The sequence below is a fragment of the Asparagus officinalis genome, chromosome 9 (genome assembly GCF_001876935.1).
Source record: "Asparagus officinalis chromosome 9, Aspof.V1, whole genome shotgun sequence".
In the NCBI taxonomy this organism is placed as follows: Eukaryota; Viridiplantae; Streptophyta; class Magnoliopsida; order Asparagales; family Asparagaceae; genus Asparagus; species Asparagus officinalis.
In genome coordinates, this window is record NC_033802.1 from 25,768,852 (window position 1) to 25,788,528 (window position 19,677).

A 19,677-nucleotide genomic window follows, 5' to 3' on the forward strand; every position below is an offset into this window, starting at 1 on the left:
ATCATCATCACCATCATCATCATCAGAAGAGCCAGAGCCATCAGCATGGTCCTCACCAGAATCAGACTCAGAACTAGAAGAGGGATCCGGAATCCCTAGAGACTGACGCTGATATGAAAGAATTGTCCTAATATCCCTTTGAATAGTTAAGACCTGCTTCTGAACGTTTGAGAACTGAGTCTCAAGACGGTCCAGGCGGTCACAAATATCAGAAGAGGATGAGGTAGAGGCTCTAGAACGGGAGCGAGAGGATGATGAAGGAGTGGAATCAGAAATGGACATCTGCATTCTAGAAAGAGAAACCTTTTCAGAGAAATCCTTCTTAGATTCAATCTTAGGTTCATTGGTGAGGTTCATTGGTGAGGTCAACATTGAAGTGTTGAAAGATGAGGGTGAGAAAGGAGCCAAAAGGTAGAAACTTGGTATGCTTCGATGCCATATTATTGACAAAAACAGTTGCCCAATCTACTTTTATTTTGGCAAATATAGCATATACGACATTTATCTTGTCAGAGGCAAAGTGATCGAAACTACCGGTCTTAGGAATCAAGTTTTGAGTAACGATTCTAGCAATGAGTTTGGCAATTGGATTGAGTGAATTGTTGTTCATAGGATAAGAGAAGCCGGGTTTAAACATGAGTTGGTTGACAGCTGGATCACTAAGCTCAACAGACATGAGATCAACGTCACTTGTTGGGAATTTAAGAAGACCCACAAGTTCGTTGGCAGAAAAGTTTATTGCAACATTTTTAACAGATGAGGTTATGGTCAAACTACCATCAGCAGAGGATGATGTGGACAGATTGGCATAAAACAGATAAACTAAAAAAGGATAGAAAGGAACCTTATGTCCCTCATCTAGCAATCTATCTAACCCAACATTATGAAGGATAGACTCAGTGTTATACATGAATAACTGAGGATATACGATATATCTAGTTGGAAGAATATTCAGTTTACACAATTCTCTATATTTCCTAACAAGAGATTTAAACAGTAAAAAATCCTCATAGTGAGAAGCTTTTGTAGAGGATGAACTAGACTCTGGTTTTGATCTCTGTTTAGGAGGCATAATCGATTAGGGTTTTGATAGATATGAGATATGATTTGAAAAACCCCTGTAAAAAGAAATTTTAAGCAAATTTAAAACCTTCCCTAAAATAGAAACCCTAGATTGAGAATGTGAACATAAGAATGCAGAAATCAAAAGTTAAAGGAATAATTTACCCACAAATTCTGATGGAAATCGACAGAGAGGAGCTGCGGTTGAACAGATCGGGCGACCAAAACCCTAGCTCTGCGATTTTGAGATGGGAGGAAGAAGAGAAGTCGGATGTTTTTGAGAGAGGGAACAACGGTTGGGATGAGTGGATAATGGATTCAACGGTGATTAAGAATTCGGGTCCAAAATAGATACCCAGTAACAAAAACCGAAACCCGATAAAAACACAAGGCTGCTGCAGTAAATTCTTGTCGATCGACCGGCGCGGTCGACCGAACCGATTACAGAGAGATCGTCGGTCGACCGGGAGAAAATAAAGAGCAGGTTAAAGAAGAAAAATGGTTTTGAAAGATTTTTCAATTTAGACCGTTTGGAAATTTGTTTTATTGAATACTAAAAGTTTTATAAGATATATATAAGTGTTTTTAATTATAAAAAACATACAAATAATTTATTTTTAACATAAAGAGTATAATTTGTCATTCAAAGCTCAAAAAAGTAATTATTCAAAATAAAAACAAAACAAAACAAAAAAAATGTAAAAATTATTTTGGTACCCAAATCATTTTGGTCCACTAGAACTTGGGACATGACCCCTATCATTTAAATTCAAGGCCCTAGGGTTATGAACCCGTTTGGGCGTATTTTGTGCACCGATAAGATCAAAGCAAAAATTATAAACGTGACCCATACGATTGCAATTTATGCAATGTAGATGTTTGAATGGTTTACGTTGATCGAAATAGAATGCACATGGTTTATTTGCAAAAATAGATTTTTCTTTGTAATTATTTTGGAAACGAGAATTTCTTTTCAAATCGAAACAAAACATGGCCAAATGACCAAAACGACCACAATAATCACATTTATACACATGAGCATGTTTATGATTTACACTATGTGTGTGTACATGTGTATGTGATGAGGAAGATTGATGGGATGCACAATCATGAATAGGCTTATTAATTTTTGGTGCATTATGACAAAATTGAGCTAAATGGCCTTTAAGACCGCTGTAGGCATATAAAATTGCTTATAGGTCCCTTAGCACAGCTCGGCACAAACCGACGAACCAACGAGGCGACGAGATCGACGAATCACACGCAAGCAATGGAATACATCCATTCGCGTTCGGAATCAAGCCAAGTGTTGAAGAGTCAACGAGTCATCCAACCAAGAGCAGACTCGTACGAATCACGATCGAATCAAGATCAGTTTCGGACTCGAACTCAGAAGTGGATCTACTGCCAAATCAGGAATCAGATCTACTGCCAAATCAGATCAACGAATCAAGTCTGGATAAATCAACCACAGAACCAAATCACGGATAGAACCAAGAGCGGAAAACGACGAAACAACCATGCTCGGCTCAAACCGAGCCCCCTCAGGGTGGCTCGGCATGAGCCGAGCCACCTTGAGGTGGCTCGGCCCAGTGCCGGCCACCCAGAGGTGGCCGACACTGTTCCGTGCGCGGGCACAGTAAAGGGTGCCTATAAATAGGCCACTTGGTTCATTTGTTCAAGGGTTGGAAATTTTGGAGGCGAAGCTCTGTCGGATTCAAGACTCGAAACTTAAAAAAGATTGGAGCTTTGGGACTTCGGGGACTCACTCTTCCAGATCTGGTGCTCAGCGATCGTCAACGCCAAAAAAGGCAGGTGTTCGAGAGGACCGGATCTCAGATCTACGCAGACGTACTCCGGATTTAAGCTTGGTCTTAGATCCCGAGACTTGAACGATTGTTTCATTGGTGAATCAATCCTCCCCGGCTATTATTTCCTTTGTGGAATAATACCCGTTGTACTGCTTAGATCTGATCAGATCTAGATCTCGCGGTGGTTCACGGATAAACCCCGGCGCAGGCAAAGAACCCACACAAAGCAAGCGACCGCAAAACAGGATCTTGCGATTCGTTCGATACAAAAGGAGAAAGTTGTAATTTTCTTTATTTCTTGTGTTATTGGATTTTCGTTGTAACCGGATCTAAAAAAGACCGGATCTTGGTAATCGATAAACTATTACAAGAATTTACAATGGAATCAATGATGAAGAAAACAACGATTTTCACCGCGAACAGCGTGTAAGGCATGGATTCTGGTGTTATTAATAACAACCTGCTACGATATTAAATACGTAGGCTTTGCCATTATTGTGGGAATTGACCACCCAGCAGCATGTGTGAGGTGCAAACTTATCTCTATTTAGATATCAAGATAAAGTCCCCCATGTGTGTAAGGCATGTATTTTGACGTTATTAATAACGACCTACCACGATGTTGAATACGTGGGCTTTTGTCATTTTCACGATCAAAGACTACCCAACAACGCGTATTAGGCGTTGACTTATCCCTACTTAGGATTCGGGATAAAATTCCTCATACATGCGAGTTATGGATTCAGAGATTATTAATTTAATGATAATCACCGGCGGATAAGTCAACGCCTAATACGCGTTGCCGGTGAGTCTTTGACCGTAAAAAGGACAAAAGTCTACGTATTCAACATCGTAGTAGGTCGTTATTAATAACGCCGAAATCCATACCTCACACGCATGGAGGACTTTATCTCGATCCCTGATTAGAGATAAGTCTGCATCTAACACATGCTGCCGGGTAGCGCATTCCCACAATAATGGCAAAGCCCACGTATTCAACATCGTGGCAGGTTGTTATTAATAACGCCAAAATCCATGCTTCACACGCATGGGGGACTTTATCTCGATCCTTAATTAAAGATAAGCCTACGCCTAACACGCGTTGCCGGTGAGTCTTTGACCGTAAAAAGGACAAAAGTCTACGTATTCAACATCGTAGCAGGTCGTTATTAATAACGCCAAAATCCATGCCTTACACGTCGCCTCGTTGGTTCGTCGGTTTGTGCCGAGCTATGCTAAGGGACCTATAAGCAATTTTATACGCCTATAGATACCCCCTCCAAGGTATTTCAGCCTCGTTCTTTTATAGAAGAGTCTGGAATACTTTGGATATGATTGTCCCAACCTTCAGTCGGTGTAACGGGACCTTGGAATGGCTTCTGTTCTTGATTCCTTCAATTCTCCAGGCTATTCGGTGCTTTGTCGAATGTCTGTAAGAGTTCCGGTGATGCATTTATTGTCTGACCGTTGTCAGAATTTTAAACTTGAAGTCGATTCCTGATTTTCTAATCTTTAGCTCGTATAACTGACCATCGATTGCTGGCGTTGAGTCTTTATTCGCGACGCGTTGTCCGGCGTAGTGTTGTTGAGTTATCCTTAAGAATATTTATGAAAATTGTCCCAACCTTCAGTCGGTGTAACGGGACCTTGGAATGGCTTCTGTTCTTGATTCCTTCAGTCTTTCAGGCTATTCGGTGCTTTGTCGAATGTCTGTAAGAGTTCCGGTGCTGCATTTATTGTCCGACCTTTGTTGGAATTTTAAACTTGAAGTCGATTCCTGATTTGTGATTTAGCTGACCATCGATTGTTGGCGTCGAGTCTTTATCTGCAACGCGTTGTCCGGCGTTGTGTTGTTGAGTTATCCTTATTGGAGTAAGAAGAAGTTTATACTCGTATACTTTTCGGAGTATTTAAGAAGCAGTTTATACTCGTATACTTTTCGGAGTATTGATTCTTTCATTGCAATGCATTGATCGGCGTTGACCTAGGGTTACGCGTTGACCGGCGTTGACCCTAGGGTTTTGAACGTCGTACGTTGACTTTTTGATTGCAACGCGTTGACTGGCATTGACCTAGGATTACGCGTTGTCCGGCGTTAACCCTAAGGTTTCGAATGTCGTTGGATGCTCAAGTCACGAGACCAGCTAATAAAGTTGATGCGTCAGTGACTCTCGTATTTATAGGATTTTTGGCAAACCCTCAGCCATTAACGGGTTTGATGAGCCTTTACCGACTACCGTTTGAGTCGGGCTAGCATGCGGATTGTTCAAGTCCGTTCCGCATGTGACGTTAAGCTAAAAGAGTTAACCCTTTTAGTGCTACGATATTGAATACGTAGACTTCGTCTTTCTCACGGGAATAGACTACCCGGCGACGCGTGTTAGGCGTTGACTTTAGGGTTTGACGTTGACTTAGGATTTTTGGCAAATCCTCAGCCTTCAACGGATTTGACTTGCTCTTACCGACTACCGTTTGAATCGGGCTTACATGCGGATTGTCTAAATCCGTTCCGCATGTGACGTTGTGCTAAGAGAGTTAACGCTCTTAGTGCTACGATATTAAATACGTAGACTTCGTCTTTCTCCTGTGAAAAGACTAAACAGCAACGTGTATGAGACGTTGACTTAGGATTTTTGGCAAATCCTCAGCCTTCAACGGATTTGACGTGCTCTTACCGACTACCGTTTGAATCGGGCTTACATGCGGATTGTCTAAATCCGTTCCGCATGTGACGTTGTGCTAAGAGAGTTAACGCTCTTAGTGCTACGATATTGAATACGTAGACTTCGTCTTTCTCACGGGAATAGACTACCCGGCGACGCGTGTTAGGCGTTGACTTTGGGATTTTTGGCTAACCCCCAGCCTTCAACGGATTTGATTAGCCTTTACCGACTACCGTTTGAGTCGGGCTAGCATGCGAATCGCCTAAATCCGTTCCGCATGTGATGTTGTGCTAAAGGAATGAACTCCCTTAGACTTGATGCTACGACTTCGAATACGTAGACTTTGCCATTGCTACGGGAATAGGCTACCCGGCAACGTGTATTAGACGCTGACTTATCCCTACTTAGGCTTCGGGATAAAATACACCAGACTGGCATTCTGGTGTCTTTTTCAATCGGTAAAAGACTAAACCGGCGACGCGTGTTAGGCGTCGGCATATCCTTTCTTAGGATTCAGGATGAAATTCCCCATGCGTGTAAGGCATGGATTATGGTGTTATTAATAACAACCTGAGAGTGTTGAGTGCACAGACACGGTGAGAATTTGAATGGGAGTTCTTATTCATTACATTGCTGTGGTTTTGGGAACTTCCCGTTACATAAATCGTCCACCCCCAGTTTCCTCTGCGGAACTGGTTCGGACATTATTATCAGTTACCTAACCGGGTTATCCTTAAGAATATTAGCTTAATATTCTCCAGGAACTTCCCGTCAAAAGTGGGGAAACAGTTTAGACTCATATACCTATTGGAGTATCAGGGAGTAGTTTAACCTCTTATACCGGTCGGAGGATTGAGAAACAGTTTATACTCGTATACTCTTTGGAGTTTTGCCGTTCTTATTTGGCTTACCTTAGCGTTATGACGCCGGCTTCAACCAAGGTCTGAATGCTATTCTTGAGAGTAAAGCAATCCTTGGTGGGATGAACGACCCTCCTGTGGTATGCACAGTACTTTGGGTCCGTAGTGTTGTCAGCTTCCTCCTGATTTGTGATAGGTGGTAGCTTGATCTTGTTACCTTCAAGGAGGGATTCGAAGATGGCTGGAACGTCTTCGTCCTTGAAAGAGTACTCTTTTTGGAGTCTCGGACCCGAAGTCTTTTGCTGCCTTCGGGATTGCTGTTGTGACGCTTGATTAGCACCACCAGCAGCTGCAGGTGCCTTGCCCTTACCACGAGAGGCGAAGTTTGAGTCCAACGGATTAACCGTTGGTTGGTTCCTCTCGGCCTTCTTCCTTCTAAGGAATCGCTCAGCCTGCTCCCCTCGGACCTTTAGATCCTTCCAAGTGTCAGACGGTGCTGTCCCCATTGCTTCCAATACGTCTAAGGACAGATTATTATGGTAAGTCTGGAGAATGAATTCCTCGGTGATCGGGTCCCGGCAATTCATCGCTTTGTTCCGGAACCTTTTGACGAAGGTGTCGACTAACTCCCCGTCCTTCTGCTTCTCATCGAGCAATGATCCGATAGATATCTCGGTGTCGTCGTCGAAGAAGTTAGCGAGGAATTTTGTCTCCATGTCGTCCCAGCTATTTACGCTTCCTGGCTTGAGGCGGCGATACCAATCGAAGGCGGCTCCGCGAAGAGTGCCGACGAATGACCGCACCATCAGAGGCTCATTGCCGGAAATAATACCCAGGTGCGATTTGAAATAAATCAAATGCTGAGTGGGGGAACCCTTCCCATCGAACGGCGTGAAGTTGATTAGATTGAACTTCGCCGGATATGGGATCGATTCCCACTCTCTTGGGTATGGACAGGGAATGCCTGTTTTCTTCGTCTCTTGAGCGGAGATCAATGTGTTGATTTTGCTCTCGAGGTTTTTGATCTTCAAGTCTTCACTTGTATCTTCGTTGGCATCCTCGTTACCACCCCCTGCATTGACGGGAGGGTTATTGGCATTGTGAGCTTCATCCCTATCCGTGTGCTCCTCTTCCTGAACAACCTGGTTACGGCGGCTTGGTTCACCTCGCTGGTTCGTCAGTGCCCAAATTTGTTGCTCATGCATCTCTCTCATAGTCTGCATGGTCATCTGCATCTCGAACCTAAAGCTTTCCTGTTGTTTGGCTATGGCATCTTCGAGCATCTTGGCCACTTGTTCCGCGCTTATCATCAGTGACTCGCGGGGTTCCCCCTCACTGGACACTGTATTATCTGATGCGACTGCGGAGCAGGTATCCGACTCTTCACCTTCTGAAGGTACTCTTGTCCGAACCCTACCATAAGTTCATCGTGTGATTGCTCCAGACTGCAGACGGGTTAGACGCCGGGATGCTTTCAGAATCGACTCGAGATTATCCCGTGATGAGGTCTCTTTGCTTGTCATATTAGCGGTGACCCTCGGGAATTCTTCATCTTCAACCACCGTCCTTCTTTGCCGAAAACGCCTACGCCTTGATTTTGGCATTTTGGTACTAAGCCTTTCGAACACTGAAATTCTCTCAGGGACTACCTTGATGCAGTTGCACTCGGACAGTACTGCCTGAATGAGCTTTGAACAAGGGCATTGAATTTCCTGTTCTCGGGGACTCCTCTTCCTGGTTCTATTCGTACCCCCAGCACGATAGTGCAACTCGTCATTTTGACAGTCGGAGTAACCTATCGCGTGTTGGCACGAATTCTCAGGTATAAAGTTATCATCATCGGATGACAACGTTTCCATCTGAGGGCGAACTGCCTTCTTTGGGCTCTCAAGAGTCACGCGCCTCGAGGCTTGCCTTTTTGGGCATGAATTCTCATTAGGCTCTTGGACTTCGATGCGCAAATTGGTGCGCGCAACTGCCTTGAGCTCCTTGTCACGTTGGAGGTGGCAGCGACCCCCAGCGTGTTGAGTCGTTCGGGGATTTCTTAGTGGTCCCAAACGTTCTTGGATTGGAGCTTTGCTTCTCTCCTCGGGAAGTGGACCGAGGCGCTCCAAAATTGACTTCCTTTTCTGGGATGGTCGACTTAGCTTGGTTCGCCGGAGGTTGAATTTTGGTTGGAGGCTGCAGTTGCTGCTTTTTGGTCTGAACCGCCGCTTCAGACTTCGGCCTCCAAACTTTGCGAGTTGGTGGCGACTTCTTGGCTACCTCTTTCTGCAGCTTTCTACGGGCTTCTTCAGCTTGAGCCCATGCCTGCGTTGATAGTGCGCGGCGCTTGCGAATGCGCTCCTCCAGCGTCGATCGGTTCCGTTTGACATGGACCCATTCCATTGTTGGCGGCTTGGAGGAACCACCATTCGTTGATTGTTGAGGCTGCTTGGCTCTTTTGTTCTTCAGATCCACGTTGTAGCGGATCCCGTCAACTGACTCCATGGCCTTTGCGAATCGTTTCGCAAGGCGTTGACGTTGCCTTTGGTGGGCTCTCTTCGAGAGAGCTACCACGCCCTCTGTGGCAGAAGAGTTGGCCAGAGCAGATCTGACCTGGTTGGAAACTGGAGGAATCTCACCCGATGCGATTTTGGCATCAAACGGGGCGAGATCTTCGTTGGTGGCTTCGACTTCTTCATACCAACGAACCTTTCTCCTGAAGGAGAACTTGGACTTCTTGGACTTGCGGGGGGAGGTTGATCCAGTCGAGGACAAGTATTCCTCGAAATTAGTTTGGTCGAACTCGTATTCAACCTCCTCCACTACCGGAATTGAAATCCGCGGCTGCGACGCATCGATCTCGTCAGCGAGATCGTCGGCTCCCCCCGTGGGCGCCAGATTGTTCGCGGTGAAAATCGTTGTTTTCTTCATCATTGATTCCGTTGCAAATTCTTGTAATAGTTTATCGATTACAAAGATCCGGTCTTTTTTAGATCCGGTTACAACGAAAATCAAATAACACAAGAATTAAACAAAATTACAACTTTCTCCTTTTGTATCGAACGAATCGCAAGATCCTGTTTTGCGGTCTCTTGCTTTGTGTGGGTTCTTTGCCTGCGCCGGGGTTTATCCGTGGACCACCGCGAGATCTAGATCCGATCAGATCTAAGCAGTACAACGGGTATTATTCCATAAACGAAATAATAGCCGGGGAGGATTGATTCACCAAGGAAACAATCGTCCAAGTCTCGGGATCTAAGACCAAGCTTAGATCCGTAGTACGTCTGCGTAGATCTGAGATCCGGTCCTCTCGAACACCTGCCTTTTTTGGCGTTGACGATCGCTGAGCACCAGATCTGGAAGAGTGAGTCCCCGAAGTCCCAAAGCTCCAATCTTTTTTAAGTTTCGAGTCTTGAATCCGGCAGAGCTTCGCCTCCAAAATTTCCAACCTTCTCAAATGAACAAGGGGGTGGCCTATTTATAGGCTACCCTCACTGTGCCTTGGGCACAGTGGCTCGGTTTGAGCCGAGCCCCTCCGGGTGTTGTTGTTTTCCGTCTTCTTGCGATGTATCCGTTTTGTCCGTGATTCGGTTCTGTGGTTGATTCGGACTCTGATGTGTTGATCTGATTTGGCAGTACATCCGATTCCTGATTAGGCAGTAAATCCGCTTCTGAGTTCGAATCCGAAATTGATCTTGATTCGATCGTGATTCGTCCGAGGGTTGTCTTTGGTTGGATCACTCGTTGAATCTTCAACACTTGGCTTGATTCCGAACGCGAATGGATGTATTCCATTGCTTGCGTGCGATTCGTCAATCTCGTCGCCTCGTTGGTTCGTCGGTTTGTGCCGAGCTGTGCTAAGGGACCTATAAGCAATTTTATATGCCTACAACCGCAAATAGAACATTTGTGAATTTTGTCATACATATGTGCATAGTGAATAGGTTTCTTAGAAGAATTAACATTGAACTTTACACATAAGTCAATAAGCTTCTTATTATTAGCAATACAAATGTTTAATGTTGAATCTAAGGTAGATATACGTTTTCTCATTTGATTCAACTCATCATTTTGCATACAAGCATTGCTACTAGAAGTAGGATAAACAAGATGACACATCATAGATTTCAACTTATCTACTTCTAGCATGGCATCACGTTTTTCATGAAGCAAACTAGCATTTTCAATTTTCAAATTTTCATTGCATTCTTTAAGATTTATATTTTTATTTGCAATAAAATTAAACTTAGTAGCTAGTGTTTCATGAGTGGATTTCATATTAACATACTTACTCTTTACATCAATATAGCAATTGTGTAATTTTTCAAACTCAAGAGCAAGTTCATCAAAAGTAATAATGTCATCATTATCGCATACCTCACTAGGGTTATCACCTAGTGGTATTATACTTGGGGATGAGGCTTCCTTAGAGCTTAAAGCGAGATTTTCCAACTCTTGTTGAATAGCCTCCAATTTCCCTTCATGTGCTTCAATAAGTTTCCATAAAGCGTAAGCACTATCAAAATTAGCAAATTTGTTAGAAAACGATGAGTGAAAAGCGCTAATCAAATATTCTAACAAGAGCTTATTCATGTTAAACAATCTTTTGTCATTTTCACACCATTTTTATTTTTCCAAAATGGGAACAACATAGGCATCCTCAATAATTTCCCATAAATCAAATTGATTAGATTAAACGAAAAGTTTGAATCTAATACGTCATTGAGCATAGGGAAAAATATCCAAACGAGGAGCAATATTAATAGCATATCCTAAGCAAGATGAATCATTCATATTCATAGAGATGAAATGCAAGAAGCACAATGTAATCAAAATTAGATTAGCACAAATGCAATAACTTTGATCTTTAACTCAAGGCGGTTAGTCCTTAAATCAAAAAGCACCAAGCTCTGATACCAATTGTTAGACCCTAGAGGGGGGTGATTAGGGTCTTATGCTAATCTAATCCCAATTAAAAGCTAATTAAAATTATATTGATTAATTTGATCTTGCAAGATACAATGTAATCAAAATTAGATTAGCACAAATGCAATAACTTTGATCTTTAACTCAAGGCGGTTAGTCCTTAAATCAAAGAGCACCAAGTTCTGATACCAATTGTTAGACCCTAGAGGGGGGGGGGTGATTAGGGTCTTATGTTAATCTAATCCTAATTAAAAGCTAATTAAAATTATGTTGATCAATTTGATCTTGCAAAAAGAAATATGATATGGATATGAACAAAATGATGAATAAAATATATGCTAAGCAAAACACAAACACACGATATGTTTACGAGGTTCGGTCACCACGACCTACGTCCCCGCTCCTCACCTCGAGGAGATATCCACTATCACAATCCGGTTTGGAAGCCGGAACTTCTACACACTCGGTTTACAAGATCACCGAAAACTCTCACACTACACAAACACTATGCAATCACACTTTACACAATAAGTGTATGAACCTTGCCCGTGTGCTTCTCCTCAAGTGCTCGGATGCAACCTCTCCCTAGGTTCGTCAACCGACGCCACTCCTATTGGATTCGACCCCGTCTCTCGCCTCACACTTCTCTCGGTGTACAAGTGTATTACAAGTGATTCTCACAAATAAAAGTTAAATACAATGATTTGTTCTCAAATAACAAGGGAGAACACAATGAAGCTCACACTCACTAAATCACACTCCACAACCCACACTATATGGTATGAAAATATTAAGCTTAATAAGTGTGTGTGATAACAGTGAATCAAACTCAATAGATATAGCTAAAAGAAGTGAAAATGAAATAATAAGCTATAAAAGAGTTTAGAAGACTTCTCAAACAAGAAGAACAGTGGAGATGATTCCAATAGGATTGAATGCCACTTCTTGTTGTAGAAAAAAAAAACTCCTCTTGAAAAACTGATTGATAAAATCAACTATTAAACAGCTCTTAAACACACTTAATATTTTGTAAACCACCAAACTTGGATTTCTTAGTTATGGAGAGGAAGAACAGCAATGGGGTATATATAGCACCCCAATACAACAGTAAAAAGTAAGTAAAATGACCAAAAACCCAGTTTGAAAACAGACAGAAAAAGTAGCCGTTACACAGGTTCTGACACCACGACGGTCGACCGGTCCGGTCGACCGCTAAGCTTAAAAACTCAGATAATAAGGGTTTAGAGCTGGCGGTCGACCGACAGAATATTCGGTCGACCGAAAATTCTCTCGGTCGACCGGTGCGGTCGACCACGAGTATGAGCTCAAAAAACCACAGTCGGTCGACCGGACGGTCGACCGAAAACTGATATAGGCAAACTGACAGGTTTTGGGGCAGTTTTGAAAATTCGTTAAAAATATCAAATCACATCCAAAAATATTGAAACTTTGGAGAAAGTTTCTAAATCAATTTTTGTTTGTGAAAACTACCTGTTTTTGAAAAATGCTTAGAAAACCTGTTTTTTTATGAAAGTGAAAGTTGATATAGAACTTGTAAATATGTATATATATATTGTGCATGTATTATATGTATATAATGAAGTACGAAAGAGCTGTAAACATGAGATAAAAGTTATTGTAACCACGTTTGATGAAAAATCATTTATATGATGGAAAACGTCAAAAAACGTGTTAAGTGTACATATATTGAACTTAGATATAATCATACAATATATTTAAGTAAACTAAACATCTACCTAGGTACATCCACGCAAATGAACTTGAATCTTTAACACTTGATTGACCTCTGTTGAAATACCTGAAAAAGAACATAAACACAAAACACTAGAAAACTTATTAGTAATAAATTGTTTGCCAAATCATCATCAAAACTATAGGGTCAACATCATCAACTCTTCATACCAATCTACGATGTAGACGACGGAGAAGAGGATACTAAAGAAGTGCATTAAATGCAAGCTGAGTTCGAGCTACGAGATTGGCTTAGCTTTTCCCTATCATTGATTATGTCTTACATGGGACTTTACCGGAAGACGTAAAAGAAAGAGACTCAATCCGACGAAGAGCACCGAGATTCTACTATAACACGGAGAGTCGAATGCTATATCGTCGCGGGTATGATGGTTTACTATTATGTTGCTTATCCACTAAAGAGGTGGAAGAAGTCCTTAAGGAGACACACAAAGGGGCTTGTGGTGCATACCAACCTGGCCCCAAACTTTACGACTGCATCAGAAGGATGGGATATTTCTGGCCCACCATGATAAAATACGCAGTCACATACGCCCGAAAATGTCATGCATGTCAGGTACACGCAAATTACATGCACCAACCCCTGGAGCATCTACATCCTTTGGCTACCTCATGTCCTTTTGAGACTTGGGGAATGGATGTTGTTGGTCCTATAAGTCATCCGTCAGTCAAAGGCAATAGATACATTCTGGCAATTACCGATTACTTCTCCAAGTGGACCGAAGCCATTCCGCTCAAAGAAGTAAAGACGAGCAACATGATTACATTCATCATGCACCATATTATCTACCGATATGGTGTCCCAAGACGAATCATATATGACAATGGGCCCTAGTTTGTTAGTAACGCCTTCATTAAATTTTGTGAGAAGTTTAGAGTTCAAGACATCTCGTCGACAGCTTATTATCCCACAACGAATGGATTGGTAGAAGCCTTTAACAAGACTATCATAAAGCTTTTATCAAAAATCATGAAAACTAATAAACGAGATTGGGATGATAAGCTTGGCGTAGCCTTATGCGCCTATCGTACCACGATCTGCACGCCGATGGGAGCAACCCCATATTCTCTGGTGTACAGGTGTGAAGCCATTCTTTCATTGGAAATCTAATTTCCATCACTTCGGACCGCTCTTGTAAAAAAGTTGACAACCGAAGAACAGCATCAGAAATGTCTCGAAGAACTCGAGATGCTCGATGAGAAGCGCTTGGAAGCTCAGCAACACATTGAGTTCTACCAAGCCAGAATTTCCTGAGCTTTTGATAAAAAAGTTCGACAATGGAGTTTTAAAGAAGGAGACTTGGTCTTAGCTGGCCGACGGCCTATGATTTTTAATTCTAAGAAAAAGGTAAATTTGAACCCAAATGGGAGGGGCCATTCGTAGTAGAGACAATCTACTCGAATGGCGCTTATCGCCTTATTACTAAGGAAGGTGCTCGGCTGATGATGCTAATAAACGAGGAATTCATAAAAAGTACTATCCTTAGTATGTTTGGGATAATCCATGTCACGGGAAGTTCTCGGAAAAATACTATGTGGGGTATTCTTAGGGATAACCCGTTAGTTACAAAAAGGATAAGCAAGAAATCCCTATTTGGATTCTGAATGTCCTCAATGATAGAATCTATCTCGTTTTTGAGATTAAATTCACCAGCTCTCATGAATTCTTTTGCTGAGATGAGATTCGACCATTTTGACAAGAGCAATCTTTCCTTACAAAATCTCTCACCGATCAAATCAATTGACGGTGAGTCCACCAAAAATCCTATCCACCAATCTTTGGCAATTTCAAATTTTGCGTGTTAAGTACTGATCACTTGGCATCGAAATCCTCCATCGAGTGGCTAGTACAAATTGATATTTTCACTGCTATCTGTATTCCACTCTCATTGCTTTCTTGGTCAAACCTATAAAAGTTAGGGCCAAAACTAGAATCCCCTCTCGATTCCTTCCATGAACGAGAGGTCCACTTTCAATTGAGCAATTAAACCTATAAAAGTTAGGATTGCCTCAAACCCATTCGGCCAAACCTACAAAACTTAGGGTCGAACTCCGATCTCACTTCGATAAACGAAGGGCTCTTTTCAGTTTAAGCAACCAATCCTATAAAAGTTAGGGTTGCTTGAATCTTATCGATTCTCGAAGTGGAGACCCCACTCTTAGTTTCACCTTTTTGGATTCTTAAGGTGGAGATCCCATCTTGAGTTTTCCCCGCAACTAGAGATAGGGTATAAAATCCTTCCTCTTTAATTTTGAGAGATAGAATATAAAATTCTTCCTCTCTAGCTCTGGGTTTGTCTTTACCTTAAGAAAAGACACATTTCTCAGCTTTAAATCCGCGCACTTCATGCACGGGGGATTTTATCTCAAACCCTAAAATAGAGATAAGTCTGCATCTAACACATGCTGCCAGTTTAGTTTTTCACCGAATGGAAAGATACCAGAATATAAGTCTTAGGACTTTTATCCTGAATCCTAAGTAAGGATGAGTTAGCGCCTAACACGCGTTGTCGGGTAGTCTATTCTCGTGATAAAAACAAAGTCTACGTATTCCACACCATTGCACTAAAAGAATTAATTCTTTTAGCACAACATTATATATGGGACGGACTTTTACAATCCGCATGCTAGCTCGATTCAAACAGTTCGGTAAAGGCACATCAAATCCGTTGATGGCTGAGGATTTGCCAAAAATCCTATAAGTATTATGTCCACTGGGTTTACGATCAACAAAGAAACATCATGATACAAGGTGAGTATACTAAATCCAATAATGGGTCTTTACTAATAGATCAAGTCAAAGCATACAATGATAAAGCTCATCAGTTCGAACGCAATCGGCGACCGAGAATGTCAAGTTCCAACCTAGAGAGCCTATCTGCATAACCCTGCTCAAGCTCAGCCTGCAGATCAGCTCAGACAGAATCTTCAGAACTACTCAGGATCTTTGTAGCTTCACCTCTTAGCTTCATCAATCTTTCCTACGTAGATCCTAGTCTCTCAAGTATCTGTCCGCGAGAGATCTCTAAACCAGCCAGCTCATCTGCAATGATAGCACGAAACTCCTCAGCGTACTTCAGGGCCTTCTTCAACCTGGCTACCTCCTCTCGGTTGGAGTCTAAAGTCCTGAGTAACTCGGCTCTATCCATATCCTTCCTCACAAGACTAGCCATCATCTACGCGATAGAACTCTCATGCGACTGAAGCTCGCTACCAATAGAAGATATAAGGTCACGCCACTGTGTCAGTCTATGCTCCAACTGAGAAGATACGAAGGAAGAAGCCCCATTAGCCTTCAGCTTCGCTAACTCTCAGAATTCACACTTTAGAACAACAAAATCGGCAGTGAGAGAAACAGATAGCAAAGGATATCCCTCCTCTATAATCATCATCATGTGTCGAGCAAGGGAACGTCTGAACTGATCGAAGCAATATCCCTGATGAAGAAGTTTCTTGATCATTCAATCAAAAGAGTTGATGAAATAACCAAGATCCACTTGGAAAATGTCTCTACTAGGATCAAGATTGGCTAAAAGGGATAGGACACGCTCATACGGAGATAGTGGGGACCTTACAAGTAATGGCGCAGAAGGGTAAGAAATTCTAGAATATAGTGGGAAAATTCAGAGCGAATTATGAGCATACCAGTACCAACAGGGGTCCTCTTAGTTTGAGATCCTATGATAGGCTCCGTCAATCTAATCTCAGTAGGCTCAGGAATGCTAGCAGGTGTGATCGTCGACGGTATATCAACTCCTCTAGGTAATTCTGTAATGGCCGTTGGGTTTGGAGAAGATACACCACCGCCATGCAAACTAGGGATGCTAGGAATCGTAGTCGTATCAGTCATGACGGCTGATCCTATGATTACAATTCTTTATTAGTCAAATAGACTTTGGACAAAAGAAAAGAATGATGATGAAGGGGATTACATGCATACCTGCAGATCCGTCACTGTCAGACAAACTCAGGATGCTAAGAATCATAGTCGTATCAGTCATGATGGCTGATCCTATGATTACAATTCTTTATTAGTTTAATAGAGATTTTGGCAAAAGAAAAGAATGACGATGAAGGGGATTATATGCCTACCTGCAGATCCATCACCCTCAGCTAAATTAGGGATGCCATAAACCATAGCCGTATCAGTCTCGGTGGCTGGTCCTACTATTAGAATTCCCTATCGGTCAAATAGAGGTCTCGACAAACAAAGATAATTACAATGCTGGAAATTAGATGCATACCTGCAGATGAACCACCTTCGAAGGATCGTCCTGCATCCTCTCTGGTGGCCTGCTCCGCCAACATCTCAACTAGAAATCTAGTATCGGATCCTGAGAAACTCGGTGCTGAGACATACATGTGTTCGCTAAATCCCCCAAGACCCATGTCATGAAAAGTCTCATCCTCGACTGGCCTCTCTAGTGCAATACCTACATAAGAGTTTAAGTGCTGGATATATACAAAAGGAGGGAAGAGAAAGGAACTCAGATCTACCCGCAGTGGTGGTAGAAGGCTCTTCTGCCCCAATATTCGCGCCCGTGTTCTTCAATTTGTCTAAAAGAGAATGAAGCACGAAAGTGATTAAAGGGGGAACAAATTCCGAATTGCCTAACTCCTTTAACTGCTGCTCGAATAGTGTACTCTGATGTTAGATATTCCTGGGCATAAAATCCCCGATTCAACGTTATCAGCCTGCGTGGCGTCTCTATTTGCTTTAACATCCATAGACTCATCACGAATAGCATTGCACATTTGCTGCACGAAGCTCGGGCTACCCAGATGGCCAAGATTAAAGAATACAGGGTCTTGCGGAAGTTCACCTCCGTCATGGCTTCCTGAAACTTGGAACATGATTAGATTCAGGAAATCCAAAAGAGTATTATTTTAAAGTAGTGGAGATAGTAGAGCATTACCCTCTCCTCCGCCAGTAGTACCTTGTGGCTCTACTCTGCGAGCCCGCTGATCAATATACGACTTATGGTAGTCATCTTTTGTTTTGGAGGACAAACCCTTATAGGACCAGCGGGTCGCTCATGCGTGGAATTAGTACGCACCTCAACCTGGGCAGAAGCCTCGCCAATGGGCCGTGATCTCGCATAAGGAAAAATAAGGGGCTCGTGCTCATCAACCATCCTACCTGGAGTGACAAGAGTCATCTTATTAGGATAAGTAAATAAGATCTTTCGTTTCGGCTTTTGAAAATCTGGTTGAGATCTAGAAAAGGGCATGGCGTTGATGCCAACGAGAAAATGCTAGATCCATTAATTCTGAAAAGAAAGAGTCTGACAGACCTGTATCAGATTCTCCCCCATCAGTATCCATGTCTACAAATTCTTCCTCAGAAGTCTTATCCTCATCATCGATAGGAAGGATCTCTTCATCATCCTCCATCTTGTCTCTGCTCGAACAGGAGAGTTTGGTAGGTTTCTTCCTCTGCTTCTTCGAAAGCTCAGTCTTACGAGCAGCCTTGATAGTAGTTTGAACCAAGTGCTCAGCCTCCAACTCTGAGAGGCTCTTCACATTTAGAAACTCGTTGGTAGTAAGGAGCCACTTGCAGTTGAGGAAAGTAAGCAACGGTTTGCGCTTGGTGGAAGGAAGAGAGAAATAGGCTCCAGTACAGCCCATCATAGTCCAAAGCCATGTTCGGACGCCGTCAATAAGGCCCCCCTCAATCCTCAAACCCCGACTCGGGTTCCCAACATATAGTTGGTTATAACTGAACTGGCGATCAAAGCAACACGGAAGATAAGGCTCTATATGGCAACGACCCTCCACACAAATAACGAGATACCCAATATGGATGTTCACCAACCAACGGAAGCAACCAGCGTCAAGAGAAGTTTGACCGGCCCTTGGTTTCTCCTCATCAATCAACACGTCGTCATAGCGGCTCGAGAAGAGAGGGAAACACTTGAAGAACTCCCAGCTCTTACGAACTTGAAGCTCTCGCTGGACATCAGTGAATGTCTTCCCAAACCACTTGCTCCTTTCTAACAGCTTGATGCGGTATAAACATGTACCAAAAATGTTACAAGTGCACAACTGTGTCAAGTTATAGTATAAAGATATCGATCCCACGAGGAAGGTGTTTTGTAAGAGAAAATATACAATCGGTTCTTATGTTGTGTGCATGACAAAATAGGAGTGATGAGTGAATGTGATTGTGAAGAGATTGAGAGAGTGAAAATGGTGTGTAAATAGTCGAAAAATATAAGTGAGAGTGGATGTGACAAAGAATGAATGTGATTAATAAGGCAAGAAGGAAAAATCAAATAAAAATCAAGAATGGAAAATAAAATTTAAGAATAAAAAAAAATACAAGAAATTAAAGATGGTGGATTCAATTATAGATATGGGTAATCTAAAATTGAACCCACTTCTTAGAAAAAGGTAATTTCCTAGAGGGTTCTAGCCTAAAGGCGAATCAAATAAAATAAAAATAAATAAAAAGAAAAACTAAACCCAAGAGGGTTCTAGCCTTAAGGTGAATAGTGCCAGAAATTAAAATCTAACTACAAAATAAATTGCAAAATCTAAACTACAAAATAAATTACAAGAATTAAATACAAGCAAATAAATCTACTCTATAAGAAT